The following is a 24,351-nucleotide window of genomic DNA, read 5'->3' as shown; positions in this document are numbered from 1 at the left end:
TCTATATGACTAAATGATGACAAATACACTGTCTGCCCATATTTCCATGACTGTGTTTCCCCAATACAGCACCAAACGCTGAGCTGGTTGATAAGAAATCTAAAAATTGACACTCAGATGTTGAGCAAGGAAAACGGAAGTAGGCCTATCAGAGGAGAGGTCAAGGGGCCTCTCTGCATCACAAAGTTCCATATTTTCTTTATGTTTGTCCTACTGTATATGCTTTGTCCTGCAGGCTATCTCTCTGACTAAGCTCAACAACTTGTTTACAGCCAGGCCCTGCTCATAGAACATTTCATGGTAGAGGTTCAATGCCTTGTCCAAGGGCACTTCAGCGGTGGTCATTTTAACGTGCCGGTCCGGGGATACGAACTAGTGACCTTCCGATATCAAGACCGCTCCGCAAACCGTTCGGCCACCGCTGCCTCTATATGTAACACCCCGCCTGCCTGTGATTGGTCTACTGACACTGCCCGTCTTGACTGTTTTCTGAGACGCGAGGTCTTTTATGTAAATAAAAGAAAGAAGAAAAAAGGTTTGAGAACCAAGTGGGGTCCATGGGATTTCCAGGCTTCATTGGGGGGGGGGGGGTTCCAGCTAAATTTGTTAAAATAGCATCAAAATCAGTTTAATCCATTCTGACCTGAGATCAGATTTAAAAAAAATCTTCTACATCCTGACAGTTTTCTGAAAAAGATATGTTTATATGTCGTTCTTCGATTTCTCAAAAATAGCAGACCTACAAGCTCGTAGCACGCCACTCGGTGGTGCGCTATGAGCTTGTATCTGCTATTTTTCAATAGCTAAAGCATAACATAATGCTATAACACCAAAAGGGGTTCCCACTCAAAATGGTTTAACCTGCACTATTTAACCCCTTATACTTATATGTCACAGTATACGATTGTAAAACCGGTCAGGTGAAAAAGCTCTCCCCGATGGAGGCGTGGAGTCGCCTGCAGGTGACTTGCCGCCATGGTTCAGGTTCAGGTTCAGGTTCAGGTTCAGGTTTATTTGTCATTTGTATAGATACAGAGTATACATACAATTACATTTGTTTTGCTCAGAGCACTCTCAGTCTTAGATACACGGGACATAAACAAACATCTATAGTGCAAGAAAAAGACAAAAAACAGGAAAAGAAAAGTGCAAGTGAAGTGAAGTGCAATACAGTTCGAGGTCAGCTGTTCAGCAGCCTGACTGCCTGGGGGTAGAAACTGTTACTGAGACGGGTGGTGCGAGATTTGATGCTCTGGTAGCGTTTTTTGGAAGGGAGTAGTTTGAACAGGGTATTTGCGGGGTGGCTGGTGTCTTCCATGATGTTATGGGCTTTTTCCATACAGCGAGTGGTGTATATGTTATGGAGACTATGGGTAATTCTGTAGTGCCGATGATTTTAGCTGCTGTTTTAATGGTTTAAGTGCCCGTTGCGAAGTCACCTTCATCCGACTAAGCAAGCTTTGTCAATCTCACTGTAACATATACTGTATATAGACTACATAACATCGGCTAATTGAAAACTCGTTGTCAATGTGTTAGATCTGCTATTTAAAAAAAAAAGAAAAAAAAAAAGTGAACTGAGTGGTGCAACTCCCCCCCCCCCTCCTCTCCCTCTCTCTCTCTCTCTCTCTCTCTCTCTCTCTCTCTCTCTCTCATATTAGCAGGCAACAGTGCAGCACTCTCTCTCTCTCTCTGTTTCTGGCACAACAGCGCCCCTACTGGTACTCATAGTCATACTGGTGCTCATTAACGTCACATGGACATTGCTGTTCCTTGGAGTGGTTGCACCACTCAAAAGCAAAATCTTGAAAATCGTTACGATAATATTTTTTTGAAGCATACAAAATCGTGTATATGGCTGGGGGTCTCTGGGGTCTGTGGCCAAGGTATACATTAGGTAGGTCAATCCATTTGGGGGTCCTTGACATGAAAGAAGTATATATGAAAATAATAAAGTGCAGTGGTTAATTATCGGAATATTTTGATTGACAACTTGTGATTTTTTTTTTTACAAAATATACAATTCCACCACCTTTAAGGGCGCCCCATGCGGAGTGATTGGATAGTGCAGGTGTCAGTCACACTATTATGTTTGAGCCCCCCCCCCCCCCCATCAGTCAGCTCAGCTGAAGGCTGCTAGCACTGTTCACGGTTGCCATGTCAGATTACTATAAGTGACTTTGGGCTTGTTACTCTGTAAAGTTGCTTGTAAAATATTCTTATGCCTACAGAAGTTTAGAGGTTGCGTCCTTTTGTTTTTTTTTTCCTAAAGTGTAGTTGCTTATTTGAGCCTTAGAATATATACTCTAAGATTTGAGCTTGCTTCCTAAATGTTGTTTAAACGAGTGGTTCTCAAACATTGTCATGTCAAGGCCCCCAAATTAATAATATTTTGTGCACACATGTAGACAGAGCTAAGAAAAACCTTCCCATCTGAAAATACACTGCAGTGTTGTGTTGTTAAAAATGTAAATCAAAAAACAAACAAACAAACAAAAACAAGGCGCTTTGTGTATTGCTATTCAAATATCCAGTAGGTTTTAACCCATTCAGGACATGAACCCTTTTGGTCATTTAAGCTTTTATTTATGTTATACTTTATAGCTATTAAAAAATAGTAGCTCTACAAGTTCCGCACTATACGAGCTTGCAGATCTGCTATTTTTTTTAATCTTGAAAATGTGTAGCAAATCTTTGAATATATATTCTTTCAGAGCAAATGTTTTTACCTCAAATCTTTGCTTCTGGGGGGGGGGGGGGGTCCCTGGAACAACATATTTTCAGATGGGGATCGGTGGCCAATTACATATATTTGTTGGGGGTCCTTGATATGAAAATGTTTGAGAACAACCGACATATAAACATAGGGGGGTTTTCAAGAAAACTGTCAGGATTCAGTTGACATTCGTAGAATTTGGGTCTGACTCGGGTTCTTTTGGGGGCTTGTTTTCGTGGGACTGCCACCATACATGGCCTGCTTATTTCTCTCGCAGAATCTGGCAACAACTGGCTCTGGTGGTTGCCTCTGCTGTCTGTCCTTCCGATGCTGGAAGACTCAATGCTGCCGATTCACCCTGCAAAACAGAAGATCAACACCTTTACGAGGCGCCTTCTCCCCCCGACACACCACAACAACACAGCCACATAGTTCGGGTAAGGACCGGAGCCTTCCAGGGTGGAGGTTCTGAGACGGAATAACAGTGATATCTCTGTAACAAGTGGATGTTATGTGGTGGCTAATCTTAGCAGCTAACTACTATACCTGGAAGCATTGCTTGCTGCTGCTTTGGTGTTAGCTTCGCTAGCTTATAGTTAGCACCAGTGGTTGGAAAGTAACGAGTACATTTACTCAAGTACTGTACTCGAGGACCTCTTTTTAATTTTAATCCCCCCCCCCCCCTTTATAGTATTTCCAATTTCCATTACATTTACTTATTCTCCAATACGTTTCAGAGGCAAATATTACATTTTCACTCTATTATTTTAAAACTGGTTACTTATTATGTTTTTTATTATTATTATAAAACATACATTAACCACTAAAGCCCTATACATTACGGCCCGCGGCCCACAAAGCTGTAGATCTGCTATTTTCAAAGATTGTCGTACATTTTAAAACTTGTGAAATGGGATATATATCAGCATAATGAGTGCTTTTATACTGTCTTGGTACCTTTTATAAAGTACAGTTTGATACAAATACTTTTATACTTTTTTACTCTGGTACATTTTGAATTGCGGACTTTTAACTTTGTAACAGAGTATATATATCTACACACGTTTACTCAAGTAAAACATGTGGGTACTTTTCTATTCCTCCTCCAGTGTTTTAGCTCGCTAGCGTTAGTTAGCAGCCAGCCACAGATGTAAAGGCTAACCGACTCCAGGACAACCTGTGCGATCAGTGGAAAAATCTACTAAATTAGATTTGATGTCGATGACAGTCAACATGTCGGCACGGGGCTTGGAGCTGGGGTTTTTTTTTTACCTCCAACAATAAGGGGTAGCAGTGCAAGTGTTCATAATTTTATTAAAGTGCCGCAGAGCTTAACATAAGCCTGCCTGCTGTGGTGGCTGGCCGGCTTGGCTGCTATAAACATACAAGGTTCCATTTCTTGCGAGTCCTTTTTATTTGTATGTCTTCTTGACTTGACAACACATTTCGTACTGAAATTATAAGTCACGTCGACGCATTCTTGCCCAGTTGAAGATTTCTTTTTTTGGTCGCACGAATTAGCTTCTAATATATCAGCATATACTTTATATTTCCCTTCCCACTACATATAATCCCAAAATGTTAACTATAGCATAAATGGACAGAACGTGCATTGTCCAGGGATTATTATTATTTACCCTAGTATTCCCTTAATACACAATGCCAGCAGCAATAAACACAAGATTAAAACGGTGTTTAGTTCAGTGTCTTTTGAGGCCTGCATGTTAAGGTACTTGTGGGGGCTAATGGCTAAACCGTGGGCCACTCGGAATGAAAACAAAGCAGCTGTCAAAACCCAAAACGTGTTGAAAATGTGTGGAAGGAACGATAGCACGGACTTCCATCCCCCGACATCTTGTTGAGTGGAATCTGGGTTCTTGTATTGGATGTTATTTCCCCGGCGTCAAGTTTTCGTTTTTCATTTATTTATCTGGCCTCCTCCTAGTATTTCTCGTTGGGTTAGCTTACCGTTACTCTCTTTTAGAGAAGGAGCTATAGGCAGCTAGCCTTGCAGAGCTAACTCTGTCTGTCTGTCTGTCTGTGTGTGTGCCTGCCGGGATAGGGACCATGTGAGGCCCTATAGCTGGCCTGTCATGTTAGTTCCCAACCTGGGGCTCAGACTATGCTCTGGAGCTTGCACACACACACACTGTTTGATTCCTCCTCTCTCCCCATGTTTTGTTTTATGTGTCGTGTATAGGTCAGTGGTTCTCAACCCTTTCAGTCTCTCCCAATAATCATAATGTGAACTGAACTTGGGATGCCCCCCCCCCACCTCCTCCCACCCCAATCCTGATAAGCATTTGGAATGTAGGACTTGAGGCATGACATTATGTTTAGTTTGACTCGGTCCCATATATAAATATTGTGAAGATAGCAGATCTACATAATCTCACAGCAGATCGGCTATTTTCCAAAATGTTGCCTTTCTTGTATCATTTCTCAATTAGGCCAATGTTTGACCAGTTGTATAGTATATAGTCCATTAGTCATTACCTATTTTGAGGTATTAAAAACGGAGTTTAAGATGTCACTTCACTGTCATCTGGGGACCCCCCCCCCCCCGCCCCCAAATCATGGGGGGACCCACAGTTTGAGAACCACTGGTGTAGGTCAGGGCTTTTCAAACATTTCAATTCACTAGACCCTCAAATTGACAGGCATTTGACCAGGGTTTGTCCATGAACCATATATATTTTATATTGATTGGTATAGTACGCTAGTTTCTTTTTGATTGATTGAATACTTTGAATACTGTGCACCACCGGCGTACGGTCTATTGGGTCACGACGCGGGCCCTGGCCCAGTCAGTTTAGAGCTGTAGGCCCAGTCTAACATCGAAGAGAGGGGGTGAGAAAACAAGAAAAACAACAAAAGATAGCCTATACTTTGACAGCCCTTGTGCATGCAAATTTCTGTTGGTACTAGCAAACTACAGCATGCAAGTCGTCTTTGTTGTAAATTTAGCACGTTGGCAAAACTCGTTCACATCTATATCGGCCCAAGATGCGCCTGGTGTGCACACCTCACATTAGGTTGGTTAGAGATACATTTGATATATATACAGTATGAAGAAAATGCCAGTACTCATTATATGTCCTTTTACATGACTTTTATTTACCTCCTGAGACTGAAAACGTTCGCATTTCGGCCTGCCTCATGGCCTTCCTCAGCGTTTACAAACGCTGAGGAAGGCCAGACAGGCTGGCATTTTCTTCATCTCATCTTATATTTTCGAGCCTTGCACCTTTTTTAAGGATTTAGTTTGAACCTGGAGTGCTGCGGGTGGTCTGCTACGGTAGTACTTCTCTCTCATATATATATATATGAAGAACTTTCAAGTACCCTTGGCTTACCACCCTAGAGGCCCCTGGTCGTCTTGGGCCACATTTTGAAACCCACAAGTGTAGATCAGTGTTGTTTTTGGCAGCACATTTCTAGTTTAGTCCTAGTCTTTTGGACTGAAACTTCATTTAGTTTTTGTCACATTTTAGTTCACCTGGAATGTGTAAATGGTGCATTTATATAGCGCCTTTTGTCCAAGGCGCTTTACATAGATTGTGCATTACATTCACCCATTCACACACACATTCATACACGGATGGCGGCAGAAACCATGCAAGGCATGGAGCACATCAGGAGCAATTAGGGGTCCAGAGTCTTGCCCAAGAACACTTCGACACTAGCTCTGGGGGAGCCCGGTTTCGAACAGGCAACCTTATGGTTACCATCCAGCCACTCTACCCCTGAACCACCGCCGCCCACGTGTTAGTCTAGTTTAGTTAGTCTAGTTTTAGTCAACTATATATCATAAGATTTTAGTCGACTAAATCTACAGTTGATTTAGTGGACTAAAATGTATTTTGCCTGATTTTACGTGCAGATCTACAAGCTCACAACGCGCCGCGCTGTGACGCGTTGTGAGCTTGTAGATCTGCTATTTTCAAGCATGTCTAAACCAAGTGTAAAATGACTTGTCTTTTTTTTATTACTGGTCCACTAGTACCTTTCTAACATTTTAGTCTACTTTTTAATGTTGACAATTGTCAGTACATTTAGTCTTAGTTTTAGTCATCATAGCTTAGTTTTAATTTAGTTTCCATTTTTAGTTTTCGCCATGGAAAAAAGTAGTCGAACATTTTTCGTCTTGGTATATCATTACAGAAGCTGGGTTGTGATGGACATTGCATAACGTGCAATGTCCAGGGGTAGCACGTAGATTAACCCATTCTGACCTGAGATCAGATTAAAAAAATGTCTTCTACATCCTGACAGTTTTCCATTCTGACCTGAGATCAGATTCTAAAAGTGTCTTCTATGTCAGTCACTCTTTGATTTTTCTAAAATAGCAGACCTACAAGCTCGTGGCACGCTATGAGCTTGTAGATCTGCTATTTTTAAATGGCTAAAGCATAACATAATGCCAACACCAAAACGGGTTCCCGTACAGAATGGGTTAAGTGAGAAAAAAAAATCATAATCAAGCTTCCATGACAATCTAACTACTGTATACATAATATATGCATGTAATCTGGGCTTAAGGGTCATTATAGGTACTTACCTTAATCTGATTATGTAATCCCGAATACATGTAGTCGGTTACTACTATACTACACAGCCCTGTCCTGAGATGCTCTCCTCTGTCCATTGAATTTGATCCAGTAGGCAGTATCTTTCTACACCACTGTCCTAGTTGCAGGCAGCGCAGTGTAAAACAATATCTAAAAGCGAATTAATCAATCTATTTGTTTCTTCTAGATTGTCATGACATTGATGTAACGATATGAGAAAAAGAGGTTGCGCGTCAGCAATGGTTTTCAGTGGAGTGCCAAACCCAAATCCAGTATACATAAAAAAAATGGGAATAAAACAAATTCCAAAAATTAAAACAATTCCAAAATGAAACAAGCGGTGGACAAAGTACTCACATTTCCATTTCTTTATTGGCACACACCAAAAAGGAACGCTTACACGTTTCAACTATGCAGCCTTCATCAGATGCCGAAACGCGTAAGCCCATAATGAACCTATATTGGACCCATAATTAACCTAAGCCCTATTTCTAAAAATAGAAAATAATCGTTCTGCTACAAGCTCAAAACTGTGCGCTTGTAGATCTGCTATTTTTGTGCTTTTATAGCACACCTAGTGACCGCACCTTGCAACAGAGCAGAACATGATCAACTTTTATGTAGGCCAGGGTTCCCCAATTCATTTTCCTCAAGGGCCATATTTTGACTATAGGGTACCAGGCTGGGGGCCGAGTCCGCACGCGCGAGGTCGAGGTCTTGCCCTGCATAGGCTACTGACCACCATTTAATGCCATTCATATCTGGGACCCCCCCCCCTCCCACCCCTGACATACTCACCGACAGAATTCTAGGCAGTATCGGCAGCTTTTCACGATACTGTAACGGTGTGCTGAACAACTGTAGTTATTTTTCGAGGCTCTGGACACCCATTTTGACATTTGAAAGGAAGTGGTCTACAATATTCTTTTCAGTGTAGTCGGGTGTTTTGCGAGAGAGTCTATGAAAACAAGCCCCTCCAAAAAAGCGACACTGTATGCCACATGAGCACTTTAATCTGACCTATAGGCTATTTGAAAATGGCCGATCTACATGCTCACAAAGCGTTGCTATGCTACATGTTGAGAGCTTGTAGATCTGCTATTTTGAATGTTTGACAAAAAAAGGGACACAAACGTGAAATCATTTTGAAACATTTGAACAACACAGATCTGGTATGACGGTCGCTCCCTGGCTGACATGTCATTTTCAGATGTGGGTCCGTGGGCAAATGCATAGTAATCTGGATGTCTTCGATATAAAAATGGTTGTTGAGAACCACTGGCTTGACCCATTTTGGGGCGGGAACCCCTTTGGTGTTTTAAGCATTAAGTTATACTTTAGCTATTTTTGAAAAATCTTTGAATATATTCTTTCAGAGCCAAAGTTTTTAACTCAAAATCTTTGCTTCTGGGGGGGGGTCCCTGGAACAACATATTTTCAGATGGGGGTCGGCTGCCAATTACATATCATTTTTGGGGTCCTTGTTGACGTGAAATAGTTTGAGAACCACTGACATAGAAACATAGGGTTTTTCAGAAAACTGTCAGGATTTAGACAGGATTTAGACATTGGTAGAATCTTGTCTCAGGTCAAAATGGGTTAATGGGCATTCGGAAGCAAGCCCAAAAATAAGCAACTGCACTTTAAAGAAACGCCCCCAAAAAAACGTAACCCACAACAAACAATATTTTCAAGTTACTTTACAGAAAAAAACAAGCCCGAATCGCTTATAGGGCACGTTCGGCACTCTCCTATTAGGCCCCGTTTACATTGGCAGGCAAATCCAGCCCGAATCAGATCAGAGATTCTTGGAATCTGATTTGTTTTAAATGAGTCATGTGACCTGTTGGACTCATTTAAACCAATCGGATCATTTCAATCTGGATGTGGCTCAGATCTGATTAAGGCTAGATTTGGCTGCCAGTGTAAACAAGGGCCTTAGTTTGCATTGCTCAGTGCGCTATTTCTGAACGCACTCATAATAAGAGGACATGGCAACCCTGATTCTATTCCTCTTTGGAATGCTTGGGGGGGCTGGATCAAATCTGTTTTATCTCATTTTGACCTGAGATTAGATTCTAAAACATTTTTCTACATCCTGACAGTTTTCTGAAAAATATGTTTCTATGTCAGTATTTATTTGCTTCTGTGGTGGCTATTTGGCTTTTCTATAATCAACATGTTGCTTGCACCCTCTCATTGTTCAACGTATGACTTCTGGATATATTGCTTTTCTATTAAAGTCAAAACGTGCGATCCGACATTCATCTAATGAGGTCTTCTTAGTTACATTTTATTTTTCACTCCAATTATCTTTGATATTTTGGTTGTAGCCGACAGCAAATTATTTCTAATGCCAAGATGCCAAGAGTGTACTATGTTTCATTGTTTGCCCAAATATGAGGGCATTTCTTTTGCAGTGTCTCATAATTTGATCTGTTAGTAGGCCTTGTGTTGAGAGATGTCCTGAGTTGGCAATTAACCTTTTCAGTACTTATTTACATTCTTAGGGTGGAATATAGTCTCGCGTATAGCCAGACAACTGTTCCACAGTCTCCGAATGCTATATCGAGTCTGGAACTACACCTCTCGAATGCAGAGTGAGGAAGCTGCCATTTCTGTTCACAAAAATACGTTCACATACGTTTTACTGTAAAGACGAAACAGAAGTGGGGAGGAGTCTCTTCCGCTTTATCGTTTACTCATGATCAGAGCTTCCGTTGCTCCAGACTGTATGACGGAAGCATTTATATTTCACTCATGATCAGAGCTTCCGTTGCTCCAGACTGTATGACGGAAGCATTTATATTTCACTCATGATCAGAGCTTCCGTTGCTCCAGACCGTACGACGGAAGCATTTATATTTTACTCATGATCAGAGCTTCCGTTGCTCCAGACCGTATGACGGAAGCATTTATATTTCACTCATGATCAGAGCTTCCGTTGCTCCAGACTGTATGACGGAAGCATTTATATTTCACTCATGATCAGAGCTTCCGTTGCTCCAGACTGTATGACGGAAGCATTTATATTTCACTCATGTTCAGAGCTTCCGTTGCTCCAGACTGTATGACGGAAGCATTTATATTTCACTCATGATCAGAGCTTCCGTTGCTCCAGACTGTATGACGGAAGCATTTATATTTCACTCATGTTCAGAGCTTCCGTTGCTCCAGACTGTATGACGGAAGCATTTATATTTCACTCATGATCAGAGCTTCCGTTGCTCCAGACTGTATGACGGAAGCGTTTGAACATTGCGAGACGCGACTGTCTGGCGACGGGAGACTAGGTGGAAAATGATACCTGCTAATTATCTAGTGCCAAAGTTTCAGCAAAAAGTTTCAGCCAATGTCCCATTCGATATCAAGCTATTTCTCAATGTCCTTGACATCTCCGCGGTGTACAAAAAAACCCCCAACTAAAATCAACAAGTGCTGTCGTCCACTGGCAACTCTGAGATTCTTATTGGCACTGCACTGTCTAATATGATGGATAACAGTGGCACATACTCTGGAAGCAATAAATACTTCATCAGCTGGGGTTCCTTCAGCCCCGGTGACAGCCAGCGCGCTGCTCTGTGCAAACCCACAGACCGACCGACCGTCAAATGGACTTCCTGTCTGATTGCGGTGATTGATGACGGCATCTAACACGTGAGAGTTCCATTCCAGTAGAGATGGAAAAGGAACGGTTAAAAAAAGATGCTCTGGGAGTCCATTCTCCTGTCCTCCCAGGGTCAGGTGTCGTCAGTCACCAATCTATAAGGGCAGTGCGTCCGTCTACACTCCAGGGAATTAAGCCAATTTGCAAAGCACTCCGTTTAAGGGCAAGGTGCTACGGCAAGGTCTTCTTCTCTGCTGTTTTAACCCGTTTAGGCCTGACGTCGATTGACGAAAAACCCATGTTTCTATGTCAGTGGTGCTGAACCTTTTTCATGTCAAGGACCCCCAGAATGATATGTATTTGGCCGTGGACCCCCCCCCCATCTCTAAATATGTTGTTCCAGGACCCCCCCCCCCACACCCACCCACCACAACAAAGATTCGAGTTAAAAACGTTCGCTCTGAAAGAATATATATTCCCAAATTTGTGCCACATTTTCATGATTTTTCAAAAATAGCAGATCTACAAGCTACGAGCTTGTAGATCTGCTATTCTTCAACAGCATATAACATAATGCTTAAAGTGACACCAAAAGGGGGTTCCCTTCCCGCACAGTATGGGTTAGCGGTACTGAGGTGGTCTGAGTGCAGTGGCGCGTCATTGTGTGGATGTGCGTTTTGTGTTTTCTCTCGGAGGGGAAAAAACACAATTATCTTCCTAGTGGCGCTGCTTGGTGGTGGAGGAAACAATAAGCAACATTAACCCATTCTGACCTGAGATCAGATTCTATAAATGTTCTTCTACATCCTGACAGTTTTCTGAAAAAGCTATGTTTCTATGTCAGTCGTTCTTTCGATTTTTTTCAAAAATAGCATACCTACAAGCTCGTAGCGCGCCACTCGGTGGCGCGCTACGAGCTTGCAGATCTGCTATTTTTCAATAGCTAAAGCACGTCATGACGCTTCCCTCCCATAATGGGTTAAACCGCAGCGTCGTTCTCTCCAGATAACGGTCCTATAATGTTCTCCATGCCTGGAGTTTTCTGGCTTGTCTAATTGCATTAGGAGGACTAATCTGAGGCCTCGGTATTGTTTGCAATAATACCAATGGTGTCTTTCTTCTCTCTCTCTCTCCCTGGCCTGCATCAGCCAGGGAGAGATTATTATTATTATAATGGCGAGATTATATTATTAATGTCGCTGGCGTGATGCTGATGCATGCAGGAGCTTGTTGCGTCGTGTAAGGTGAACTAATGTCTCCACTGGGGCTGCAACTAACGATTGTTTTCATAATCGATTCATCTGCCGACTATTTAATCGATTCATCGGATTATGACACTTTTTTTTTAGCTATCGCCCTTAAAAATATATTTTAGGTTATTTTAGTTCTAACTAACAACATATAATTCATTCAAAAAATGATTTGTATTAGCTGCTGATTTAATAGGCTGCTATTCAAATAAAAGACAAACTAAATTAACATAAATTAAAGCAACTCATGGTGTCTTTAACCCATTCTGACCTGAGATCAGATTCATACGAGGTTTCCACTGGACACACACTGGTTCTGATTAACCCATTCTGACCTGAGATCAGATTCTAAAAATGTCAGTCGTTCTTCGATTTTTCAAAAATAGCAGACCTACAAGCTCGTAGCGCGCCACTCGGTGGCGCGCTATGAGCTTGTAGATCTGCTATTTTTCAATAGCTAAAGCATAACATGATGCTAACACCAAAATGGGTGCCCGGTCAGAATGGGTTAAGGCTTATTCTGACTGCATACATTTGATTAAAGAATAGCTACACATGTGTCAGTCTAGAAGGAACAGTCTACTCTTCTGAACTCAAATGCAATATTTGTTTTTGTGTGAATTACTCCTTTTTTAAGTTGATGAATAATTGCGACAAATACAACACTGAATGCGCTGACCCATTGGTCGTGTGCTCGTGTCATGAGCCAATGGCTGCAGCTTTGAGCTTCCCAGACCCCAGGTTCACATCTCATTGGTCACACTCACAACAGCGTTGCCATGCAGTTTTATTATAAGCGACTTTGGGACAACTTGCAGGTTGCGCTTTTTTGGGGGCTTGTTTTTAAAAGTTTAGTTGCTTATTTGGGCTTGTTTCTAAAGGGTAGTTGCTTATTTGGGCTTTTTTCTAAAGGGTAGTTACTTATTTGGGCTGGTTTCTAAAGGGACTTTACTTATTTGGGCTTTTTTCTAAAGGGTAGTTGCTTATTTGGGCTGGTTTCTAAAGGGTAGTTGCTTATTTGGGCTGGTTTCTAAAGGGTAGTTGTTTATTTGGGCTTGTTTCATATTGTTGTTTGAACCAGTGATTCCCACACATTTTCATGGCAAGTACCTCCAGATAAATGTCGTCATGGGGAGACATATGCAGCAAAGGTCGTCATGGGGAGACATATGCAGCAAAGGTCGTCATGGGGAGACATATGCAGCAAAGGTCGTCATGAACTGGGACGTTTTGAATGCGCGACACGCTGTCGGGACAGAGCCTGTATGTGACATGATGCGCTCAGCCAGCAGGCGCTCCCATAATCCATGATTATAACGTTTTCATGGACGTATAAAAGTGTAAAATCCTAAAGGATCACTATACCATAGTCGTGACTGTTCGAGACTGGATGGGCGCCCGGTCAGTGCACACACCACCATCATTGTCATATTTAGGGCGAGTTTTCTTTCCGTTTGTGTTTCTCTTCATTAATCACACCGATGGCACTTGGGCCTACAGAGCATATAGCGTGTTGGTGTTGTGGGCATGCTACTGTAGTTTATGAAACAGCCACGACGGCACAATGTATGTTTTTTTTCTTGTTTTCTGGGTCAGTTTAAAGTTGGCATGTTCTACACAGTGAAACTTTGTGATCCCAGCGGAGCTGATGTGTTGCAGTGTGGCTGTAGGGCCTGTAATACTCCCTCAGAGAACAGCGAGAGAGAGAAGTGGTTATTATTACATTGCCTCTTGTCATCTGGCTTTGCCTCCGTTCCTTTTCTCCTCCGTCTCTCCATAACGGGAGAGAGTCGGATGCTTTTTTTTATTTTTACATAACTGTTCCTTATTTTTTATTTGAGCCGGCGTTGCTGCTGCTGGTGACCTTTTTTTGACACAACCGCTCTACATCTTGATATCTCTCGCAGACGACAGGAATCTTCTTTTCCCCATCTTCTCATTCCGGATGTCTGTGTCGGTGCAAGGCCATTCAGTATTTAAGTCAGACGTCATTTTGTAGTGCTACCGTACGTTACGTCCGGGTCCAAGTGGCACCAGCTCCCGTCCGCATCTCATTGTAAATAGAATATCTAAACGCGTGAATCTTTTTACAATGACGTTATTTTTCAGAAAGGAAGCCATTGAGAGTTAAAATGGGTCTTAATGCTTCCAACTCGAGTAGAATTGTGTGTCCATGACAACAAAAAGATATGATGTGGAGACAATAAAGACTATTATTATCATTATTTTTGAAGGTAACCATTTGCTCGGTAAAATATTTTGAAGGGCATATTTAGAATGTGTGCAGGCTTGAGTATGTTGAATCTAGTTTGCATTAATGAGGATTTAGTTGACACAATAAAAATAAAATGGCGATAGTATTGCGTGGGGGGCAGACGGCCTGTCACTGCCAGATTTGGGAGAGCAGCGCAGCTTTGTTGTTGCGAGGAAAGGAAAGCGGTAAAATGAGACTTTCGTGGTTGTTTTCGTCTCAGATTTAGTCCGACGGAGCGTCACAGTATAACTCTATGGGGACACAAAAGCCACACAAAAGTAGGACCCGGAAGTAGTATCTCAGAAGGGTGGCGTTCACGTCACAGCTGAAATACTTGAATGGTCTTGGTACGCATCCCAGCATCCCTCCTTTTTATGATGTGATGTTCATCACAGAAAGTGTGTGCCTTCCTTTACCTTTTCTCTGTTTGCACTTTGCAGTGTTATTAGAGAAAAGTGACACGGTGGGAGAGATGGCTGAGCCTCCCCTCTGAGACAGTCGGCTCCTCCATTCATTCATGCACCCCGGCCTGCCGTGACCCGACTGCTGGCTGTAAAACTATTACCGCGCAACACTCCATCCGTCTTTCACTGTGTGTGTGTGTGTGTGTGTGTGTGTGTGTGTGTGTGAATGCCGGCCCGGTCCATCCGTCATCGGAAAAAGGGTCACACTGCCAATTTAATTGCACAACAATATTAACCCATTCTGTGCGGGAACCCCTTTTGGTGTTTTAAACATTATATTATGTTATAATTTAGCTATTGAAAAATAGCAAATCTACAAGCTCATAGCGCGCCACCGAGTGTCGCGCTACGAGCTTGTAGGTCGGCTATTTTTGAAAAGTCGTGAAAATGTGGCGCGAATTTGGAATATATATATTCTTTCAGAGTGAACATTTTAACTCAAATCTGGGAGGGTCCCTGGGAACAACATATTTTCAGATGGGGATCGGCAGAGAAATACATATAATTCTGGGGCTCCTTGACATGAAATAGTTTGAGAACCACTTTCAGAAAATTGTCATGATTTAGAAGATATATTTTTTTACGTCAGGCCTAAATGGGTTAAAGGAATAACTGGCGCAGTGGTGGCTGTTGGTAGACAGCCTTTACGTCGACATCTTAGGAGGTGACTAGTGGACTGGAAGAAAAGTTACCAGATCAAAAAACAGCTTTTGAAACTTGTGATCATGGCATTGAACCCTGTTTAACCCACGGTGGTGGCAGTCTACTCTACTACCACCACATCGTGTTGTGTTGTGTTGTTTTGCTGTCTGTCTAATGCCGCAGCGTGACCGTATAACCCCCTTCCTTCAGTAAGCCCCCCCCCCCACCCCCATCTCCTCTCTCCACAGTCTGCCAAAACAGGCAGGGGGGGTTCCGGGTCCACCACCAGCTTCTGTCAAATCAAAGCTTAGAGGTCGAGCGCTATAGCACAAGAGCTTGACCTGATTAGAATATACGCTGGCGAAACCTCCTCCCCCCTCTCCCCCCATCCCATCCCATCCCAGACACAGAGAAACACTGTATAAGCTCTGCTCCGGCATCATATTCTTTTCTCTTTGCTGTATATGTGCAGCGCGAGGCGAGAGAGAGAGCAAGGCAGGATGAGGGTGTTTAAAGGGGGGTTGCAGCAGTCATGCCAAGGACTCACCTTGTCGTGTGTGTGTGTGCTGCCGGCCCGCTACGCACCACCGCGGAGCACCATTGAGGTTCACAGCTGACGAGCCTCCCTCTTAATTGCCACGGATCTCTCCCATGTGCTCCTAATTAGTTTCTTTTTCCCCTAGCAATTGCTCTCTCTCTCTTGCAGATTGTGTAGAAGCTCTCTGCAGAGAGACGGTGGAATGCACGGCGGCACGTCGTCCTCACAGGGGGGCATAATGGCTCTCTCTCTCTCTCTCTCTCTCTCTCTCTACAAACACTGTTGCCCTTTTCTGGGCTCCGTGCTCTGTACCTGTTCATAGGAAGGTCAGTGTCCCATGGGGGAGCGTTGCATGGTGGATACATGCCTTAACCCATTCTGACCTGAGATCAGATTCACACGAGGTTTCACTAGGACACACACTGGCCTGATTAACCCATTCTGACCTGAGATCAGATTCTAAAAAAATGTCAAGTCGTTCTTCGATTTTCCAAAAATAGCAGACCTACAAGCTCATAGCGCGCCACTCGGTGGCGCGCTATGAGCTTGTAGATCTGCTGTTTTTCAATAGCTAAAGCATAACATGATGCTATAACACCAAAATGTGTTCCCGTTCAGAATGGGTTATAAGCCACGGTTTGGATTGAAGCCTTGGTTATACTTCCAGAGTGTTCCCCGTATAGGACGGTGCCAATCTGTTGGGCCGTGCACTACTGTGCAGCGCGTACGCAGCACATTTGGGGAATCGATAAATGAGCAGTGACCGCCACCGGTTCTCCTCCAACGTTAATTTGCACTAGTGTTCTTTTTTTAAGCGTGTGGAGTGGAGTTGGGACTACTAGTGACACGATCTGCAGTTTGCATATTCATTTTAAGCCTTGGCTTTGGGTTGCGGGGGAATATTGTGTGTGTGTGTGTGTGTGGGGGGGGGGGGGGGGGGGGGGGGGCTAGATATAAGGGTTGCTAAGGAACACAGCGTCCTATAAAAGCCCTGTGAAAAGACCGTGAACTTTAGATCAATAGATGTATAGTGTCATCTGTGATTGATATTTCATGGGCAGAGTTCACACCCACCCAGACCTATAGGCCATGTTCAGCAAAGCACACACGACGTCACTATTATTTTGTATTACAAATGTTTTTTTCCCCCACAAAAGCATTGAGGGCTTTTACAGACGGCGAGTGACTGACGCGCCTATAGTCATTCGTTTCCAAAGAGAGCGAGCGGGCAGGCGGGCAGGTGGGCAGGCGCAGGCAGGAACCTGCATCCTGACAGAGTGACCAGCGGACACGCTCTCGTGAAACTGTCGCGTTTGTGTGCTCGTTTCACGCATAAGCCTGCCTATATACGACAAGTGCTGGATTGTGGCTACACGCAACGCTCGGCACAATGAATTGAAAGACATGAAGCAGGCGTAAGATCGCCTGGCTTTTACTCGCAGAGCGATTGTCTTGTCTGTGTGTTCACATGAGAAGTGTATAGATGACCTCAGATTGTAATAGGGGGTGAGGACTGAGGGTTTACTAACATGACCTCAGATTGTAACAGGGTGGTGAGGACTGAGGGTTTACTAAGAGGACCTCAGATTGTAACAGGGGGGGTGAGGAGGGTTTACTAAGATCACCTCAGATTGTAACAGGGGGTGAGGAGGGTTTACTAACATGACCTCAGATTGTAACAGGGGGGTGAGGAGGGTTTACTAACATGACCCTCAGATTGTAACAGGGTGGTGAGGACGGAGGGTTTACTAAGATGACCTCAGATTGTAACAGGGTTGGTGAGGACGGAGGGTTTACTAAGATGACCTCAGATTGTAACAGGGTGGTGAGGACTGAGGGTTTACTAAGATGACCTCAGATTGTAACAGGGTGGTGAGGACTGAGGGTTTACTAAGATGACCTCAGATTGTAACAGGGTGGTGAGGACTGAGGGTTTACAAGATGACCTCAGATTGTAACAGGGGGGTGAGGAGGGTTTACTAAGATGACCTCAGATTGTAACAGGGTGGTGAGGACTGAGGGTTTACTAAGATGACCTCAGATTGTAACAGGGTGTGAGGACTGAGGGTTTACTAAGAGGACCTCAGATTGTAACAGGGTGGTGAGGACTGAGGGTTTACTAAGATGACCTCAGATTGTAACAGGGTGGTGAGGACTGAGGGTTTACTAAGATGACCTCAGATTGTAACAGGGTGGTGGGGACTGAGGGTTTACTAAGATGACCTCAGATTGTAACAGGGTGGTGAGGACTGAGGGTTTACTAAGATGACCTCATATTGTAACAGGGTGGTGAGGACTGAGGGTTTACTAAGATGACCTCAGATTGTAACAGGGTGGTGAGGGACTGAGGGTTTACTAAGATGACCTCAGATTGTAACAGGGTGGTGAGGACTGAGGGTTTACTAAGAGGACCTCAGATTGTAACAGGGTGGTGAGGACTGAGGGTTTACTAAGAGGACCTCAGATTGTAACAGGGTGGTGAGGAGGGTTTACTAAGATGACCTCAGATTGTAACAGGGTGGTGAGGACTGAGGGTTTACTAAGAGGACCTCAGATTGTAACAGGGTGGTGAGGAGGGTTTACTAAGATGACCTCAGATTGTAACAGGGTGGTGAGGAGGGTTTACTAAGATGACCTCAGATTGTAACAGGGTGGTGAGGACTGAGGGTTTACTAAGATGACCTCAGATTGTAACAGGGTGGTGAGGACTGAGGGTTTACTAAGATGACCTCAGATTGTAACAGGGTGGTGAGGACTGAGGGTTTACTAAGATGACCTCAGATTGTAACAGGGGGGTGAGGACTGAGGGTTTACTAAGATGACCTCAGATTGTAACAGGGTGGTGAGGACTGAGGGTTTACTAAGATGACCTCAGATTGTAACAGGGTGGTGAGGACGGAGGGTTTACTAAAATGACCTCAGATTGTAACAGGGTGGTGAGGAGGGTTTACTAACATGACCTCAGATTGTAACAGGGTGGTGAGGACTGAGGGTTTACTAAGATGACCTCAGATTGTAACAGGGTGGTGAGGAGGGTTTACTAAGATGACCTCAGATTGTAACAGGGGGGCGAGGGAGGGTTTACTAAGATGACCTCAGATTGTAACAGGGGGGCGAGGGAGGGTTTACTAAGATGACCTCAGATTGTAACAGGGTGGTGAGGAGGGTTTACTAAGATGACCTCAGATTGTAACAGGGGGGTGAGGAGGGGTTTACTAAGAGGACCTCAGATTGTAACAGGGGGTGAGGAGGGTTTTCGAACCAAATGTATGCTCCTGCTCAAGTGGAGCAACTCCAAATTGCAAGCCCGATATTTAGCTTGTCGGAATGCATTACGTTGCTGCTCCTGTGGTTGCGATCCCTCCTTTTTTTCTTTCTTTTTTTTTGCAGTAGCGCCCTCACCCTCCCTTCCCTTCCCTCTCCTTACCTTAGCTGTTCCCTCTCCCACCCACCCACCTGTCCTCGGTCCCAGCAGTATACGGGTGTCACAGCCATAAGAGGAGCACTAGTGTCACCGCTCGGTGTGACACATGCAGAAAACCCAAAGTGTGTCTGTGTCTGCATGCAGCTTGAGGATCCTGCCTCTCCCTTAACCCATTCTGGGCTGCTGGGAGGAACCCCTTTTGGTGTTTTTTAACTAAGCATTATGTTATACTTTAGCTATTGAAAAATTAGCAGATATACAAGCTCATATAGCGCGCCACCGAGCGGTGCCCTACGAGTTTGTAGGTCTGCTATTTTTTTGGGGGTCCTTGACGTGAAAATGTTTGAGAGCGACTGACATAGAAACACAGGGTTTTTCAGAGAACTGTCAGGATTTAGAAGAAGACATTTGTATGGAATCGTTCCCGCCCAGAATGGCTTAATGAGGATGGAACAATGTCCACAGGAGTTCTGTCACGTTCTCTCACCAAACAGGGAAGGCTCTCCTCCTCACACCCCAAGGGACCTCATTAGGCCTTTTTTTTCTCTCTCCCTACACCTCCCCCCCCCCCCCCCCCCACACACACACACACACACACACACACCTCCTTCTCTCTGAAAATGTGCAGGAATCGGTACGTCCTTGGGGAAAAATGTAAATAAACGCATTTGTCACTTTCCCTCTCTCTCTCTCCCTGTTTTCTTTTTTTTTCTTCTCCTCCTTCCCCTTTCCTGTGAGCAAATTGCAATTCGAGGCTTAATTAGTAAACGCTGCCATTACGCTTTCTTTATTATGCAAATGAGCGGGTCGAGCGCTTTGGAAGTGTTGTCTCACAAGCTTCCTCTCGCCAGGTGTTTGCAATCTGAATTGCTCGGTCGGTGTGTTGTTTTTTTTCCTTTCCCCATCTTTTCCTTTTTCTTCATGTGAAAGAGAAGACGAGTGAACAGTGAAATGTGTAGGACAAGCTATAATTATCCCTTTGAGACCTGAGGACAATTCTATTCTACAAATGCCTTCTTCAAAAATCCTGACGGTTTTTCTGAAAAACCCTCATGTTTCTATATCTCATTTTCATGTCAAGGAGAACCCCAGAATTATCTTGTATTTGTATTTGGCCCGCTGACCACCATCTGAAAATATGTTGTTTCTTCTTTCAGGGACCCCACCTCCAGAAGCAAAGATATGAGTTAAAAAAAATATATATATATATATATATATATATATATATATTCAAAGATTTGTGCCATATTTTCACGATTTTTTCCTCCAAAATAGCAGCTCTACAAGCTCGTAGCGCTATGAGCTTGTAGATCTGCTATTTTTCAATAGCTATAAAGCATAACATAATTGCTTAAAACGAAAGAGGTTCTCGCCCAAAATGGGTTATTTCCCCCCCCCCCCCCTCCTTTCTTGTTCCCCTTCGCTCATGGTCGTGTTAAAGACATGAGTGACGGGAAGTTTTTTTTCTTTCTTTTTTTTTTTGTCGTTGCAGAGCAGAAAAGTTTGAGGGGGGAGTTTTAACTATTCAAATATTTAGGTGAGAGAGAGAGAGAGACGGCTCATGTCGATCATCATTTTGTCCCCAAATCAAATAAATCAATGGATTAAAATTTGGTACTTCATAATCGTTGCATACGAGAAAACTAGTTTGACACATCACGCTGCATAGACGCGTCACCATGGGAACCAATGTCGTCGACTCGTAACGCTTTTTACGGCGACGGTGTCACAGCTCCTGTACTTCCGCCTATAGCGGAGCCGTCCTGGAAACAGTCGTTGCTTAAAGTCCCCAATTGTCTTATCTTCCTCTACTGCAGCCCCCATAGAGCACCGAAGTCCTGCCGTAAGTCGCTCATATCCCTTCGATTCCCCCCCTGGTTCGCGGAAGTATAATTTCTCCATGGAGAATAACATGGGGGTGATCTTATAATATCGTCTACTATAAGCGTTGTGGTCCAAAAATAAATAAACAAGCTGTCTCGGCTTGTTATTGTCAGGGAGGTGTCTCTGTATCGTTTGCGACAGTCAGTCACTCATCTATGATACAGTCTGCTTCTATAGCGAAAATGTAATTCAGTAGCGGTAACGTTAGCGTTTTCTCTCTCAGTCAGTTGATTCTTCATATCCATATGAGTGAAACGGCCGGTGACGACATGTTTATTTTTCAAACACAGTTCTTATATGAGGCGATCTAACCCCCCCCCCCCCCCCCAATGGGGATTATAATGCAAATAAAAAGTACATGAACCTGTGAATTTGCGCCCTCTCTACCGATATTGACGTCAGACTTCGGTTGCTCTATTGTGGTCGTTCCTCCAAAGCCCAGCCAGCCATGATCACATTGTAGAGGAGGGACGACGGAGGGAGAGCTCAGTGTGCTGGCATGTCCAGAAGGCAGGAGGGAGAAAAGTCTTTGGCTGGTGCCTCAGTTCTCATTAATCCATTCTGGACGGGAAAACCTGTGTTTTAACCCATTCTGACCTGAGATCAGATTCATAACGAGGTTTCCACTGGACAACACACTGGTCTGATTAACCCATTCTGACCTGAGATCAGATTCATACGAGGTTTCCACTGGGACACACACTGGTCTGATTATAACCCATTCTGACCTGAGATCAGATTTAAAAAAATGTCAGTCGTTCCTTAGATTTTTCTAAAATAGCAGACCTACAAGCTCGTAGCGCGCCACTCGGTGGCACGCTATGAGCTTGTAGATCTGCTATTTTTCAATAGCTAAAGCATAACATGATGCTATCCCCAAAATGGGTTCCCGTTCAGAATGGGTTAAGCATTATGTTATCCTTCAGCTATTGGAAAAAATAGCAGATCTACATGCTCGTAGAGTGCCACGCTATACGAGCTTGTAAGTTTGCTATTTTTTTAAAATCGTGAAAATATTCTTTCAGAGCGAACGTTGTTCTCAAATCTTTTGCTTCTGGGGAAGTCCCTGGAAGTTGGAACAACATATTTTGAGAAAGGGGTCGGAGGGTCAATTACATTTTTCGGGGTCCTTGAGTTGAAATATTGAGCACCGCACTGATACACTGAGGTATTTCACAAAACTGTCAGGATTTTAGAAGACTTTTTTTTTCTTCCAGAATCTGATCTCGGGTCAGAATGGGTTAAATGTTTGGAATTGGATGGAGTGGAGTCAAGCGGGCTGCCATTTAATAATTTTTTTATATATTTATTTGGTGCATCTACCATCTGTCATATGGCTCAATCTTCCAAATCTACGCACGTACTGTAGAGACACAGGCAAAGTATAACTGGGTACGATGACAACACGACGGCTTAGCCCATTTAGACCTGGGAACGATTCTACAAATGCCTTCTAAATCTCGACTGAGTTTTCTGAAAAACCTCATGTTTCTGATTCAGTCGTGTCTTGTGAGGGACTCCCAAAAATATTTGTAATTGGCCGCCGAACCCCATCTGAAAATAATGTAGTTCCAGGCAGAGCAAAGATTTGAGTTAAAAAAACGTTCGCTCTGAAAGAATATATTCCAACATTTGGGCCACATTTTCACGACTTTTCAAAAATAGCAGACCTACAAGCTCGTAGCGCGGCACCGAGTGCCGCGCTACAAGCTTGTAGATCTGCTATTTTTCAATAGCTAAATTATAACATAATGTTTTTAAAACACCAAAAGGGGGTTCCCGGTGCCCAAAATGGGTTAGCTCTGCCTCTCAGATTCTCTTCTTCCAGAGCTGAGCCAGCACGTTTTGGGCTGCCAAGTCACTGAATGTGCGTTCACAGTTCGAGGCAGCTTTGTTCCAGATAAGCTGTACCTGGCAATGTTTTGATGTTTTTCGATACCTAATAATAAATAATAATATCTCAAACTTATTTAGCGCTTTTCTGAGTACCCAAAGACACTTTACATGAGGGTGGGGGTCTTCTTTACAGAGAACGACACAAATAAAAACAACTTTAATAGATAAAGAAATAATCACTAAAAGCTAAAAAACCATTAAAAGACAGTGAAAAGGGTTAGCTATAGGGAAGGCAATGTTGAAGAGGTGGGTCTTGAGGGCGGTTTTGAAGCCTATAGTCCTACTTCTCCGTTCCCCGGTGTCGATACGATGGGAAAGAAAACGTGATTAACTCAAATCATCTGTACTATATAATAATATTTATCTACAATGAGCTGGTTTCTGAATTGGATGAATTCTGATGAATTGGATGGATTTGATGAATTCCTGTTAATCCATCTGTGCTATAATAATATTTATCTACAATGAAACTGGTTTCTGAATTGGATGAATTCTGATGAAACGGATGAATTCCTGTTCTGTTCTTTGGCTATAGAAGTGTCTTATTTGTACGTCTCTAAATGTTTTGATGAATTGAACAAGGTGGACCCTCTTGTGAACAAGTGTAATGCTTTATTAATTGGGTCGTCCACTCACTGTTAACTGTCTTTGTATGTATTGAGTTTGTGCTTGAAATGTACTGTATTTCTGCAAACTGTTAATACATATTTCAATCAATCAGAAAAAAGACAGGTATTCAAAAGTAGAGTATAGGCCTTTAGCTTAGTGTCAGTACGGTAGTTGCAATCACCTGCTGGGTTGAAATTAGACAGACATTTTCTACAGAATTTCTACATTGCAATACAGTATTCTACAGTTATACTGTAATATCACTGGCTGGTTTAATACCATTATCGCTTTACTATTACTAACGACTTTCATCATCCCCATAAAAACGCAAGGCTCCAATTATATAATGTTAACCCATTTTGGGTCGGGAACCCCTTTTGGTGTTTTAAACATTGTTATAATTTAGCTATTGGAAAAATAGCAGATCTACAAGCTCATAGCGTGCTCATGGCACGATACGAGCTTGTAAGTCTGCTGGAACAACATATTTTCAGGG

At 43.2% G+C, this 24,351-nt stretch overlaps 1 protein-coding gene across 4 annotated transcripts in view; it reads left to right on the top strand.

The window, feature by feature from the left end:
- Positions 1-3,036: 3,036 nt before the first annotated feature.
- LOC308330619 (R3H domain-containing protein 1-like) overlaps positions 3,037-24,351 on the top strand; it is a 120,412-nt gene continuing 99,097 nt past the window's right edge. For all 4 annotated transcript variants that reach the window (XM_080785565.1, XM_080785564.1, XM_080785562.1 and 1 more), the window contains exon 1: positions 3,037-3,153. The gene's annotated coding sequence lies outside the window, so the exon portion shown is untranslated. The remainder of the gene's footprint in view (positions 3,154-24,351) is intronic.

This window comes from Protomyctophum bolini, assembly GCF_963924005.1.
Source record: "Protomyctophum bolini genome assembly, chromosome: 16".
NCBI lineage: Eukaryota > Metazoa > Chordata > Actinopteri > Myctophiformes > Myctophidae > Protomyctophum > Protomyctophum bolini.
This window is presented reverse-complemented; position numbering and strand designations above follow the sequence as displayed.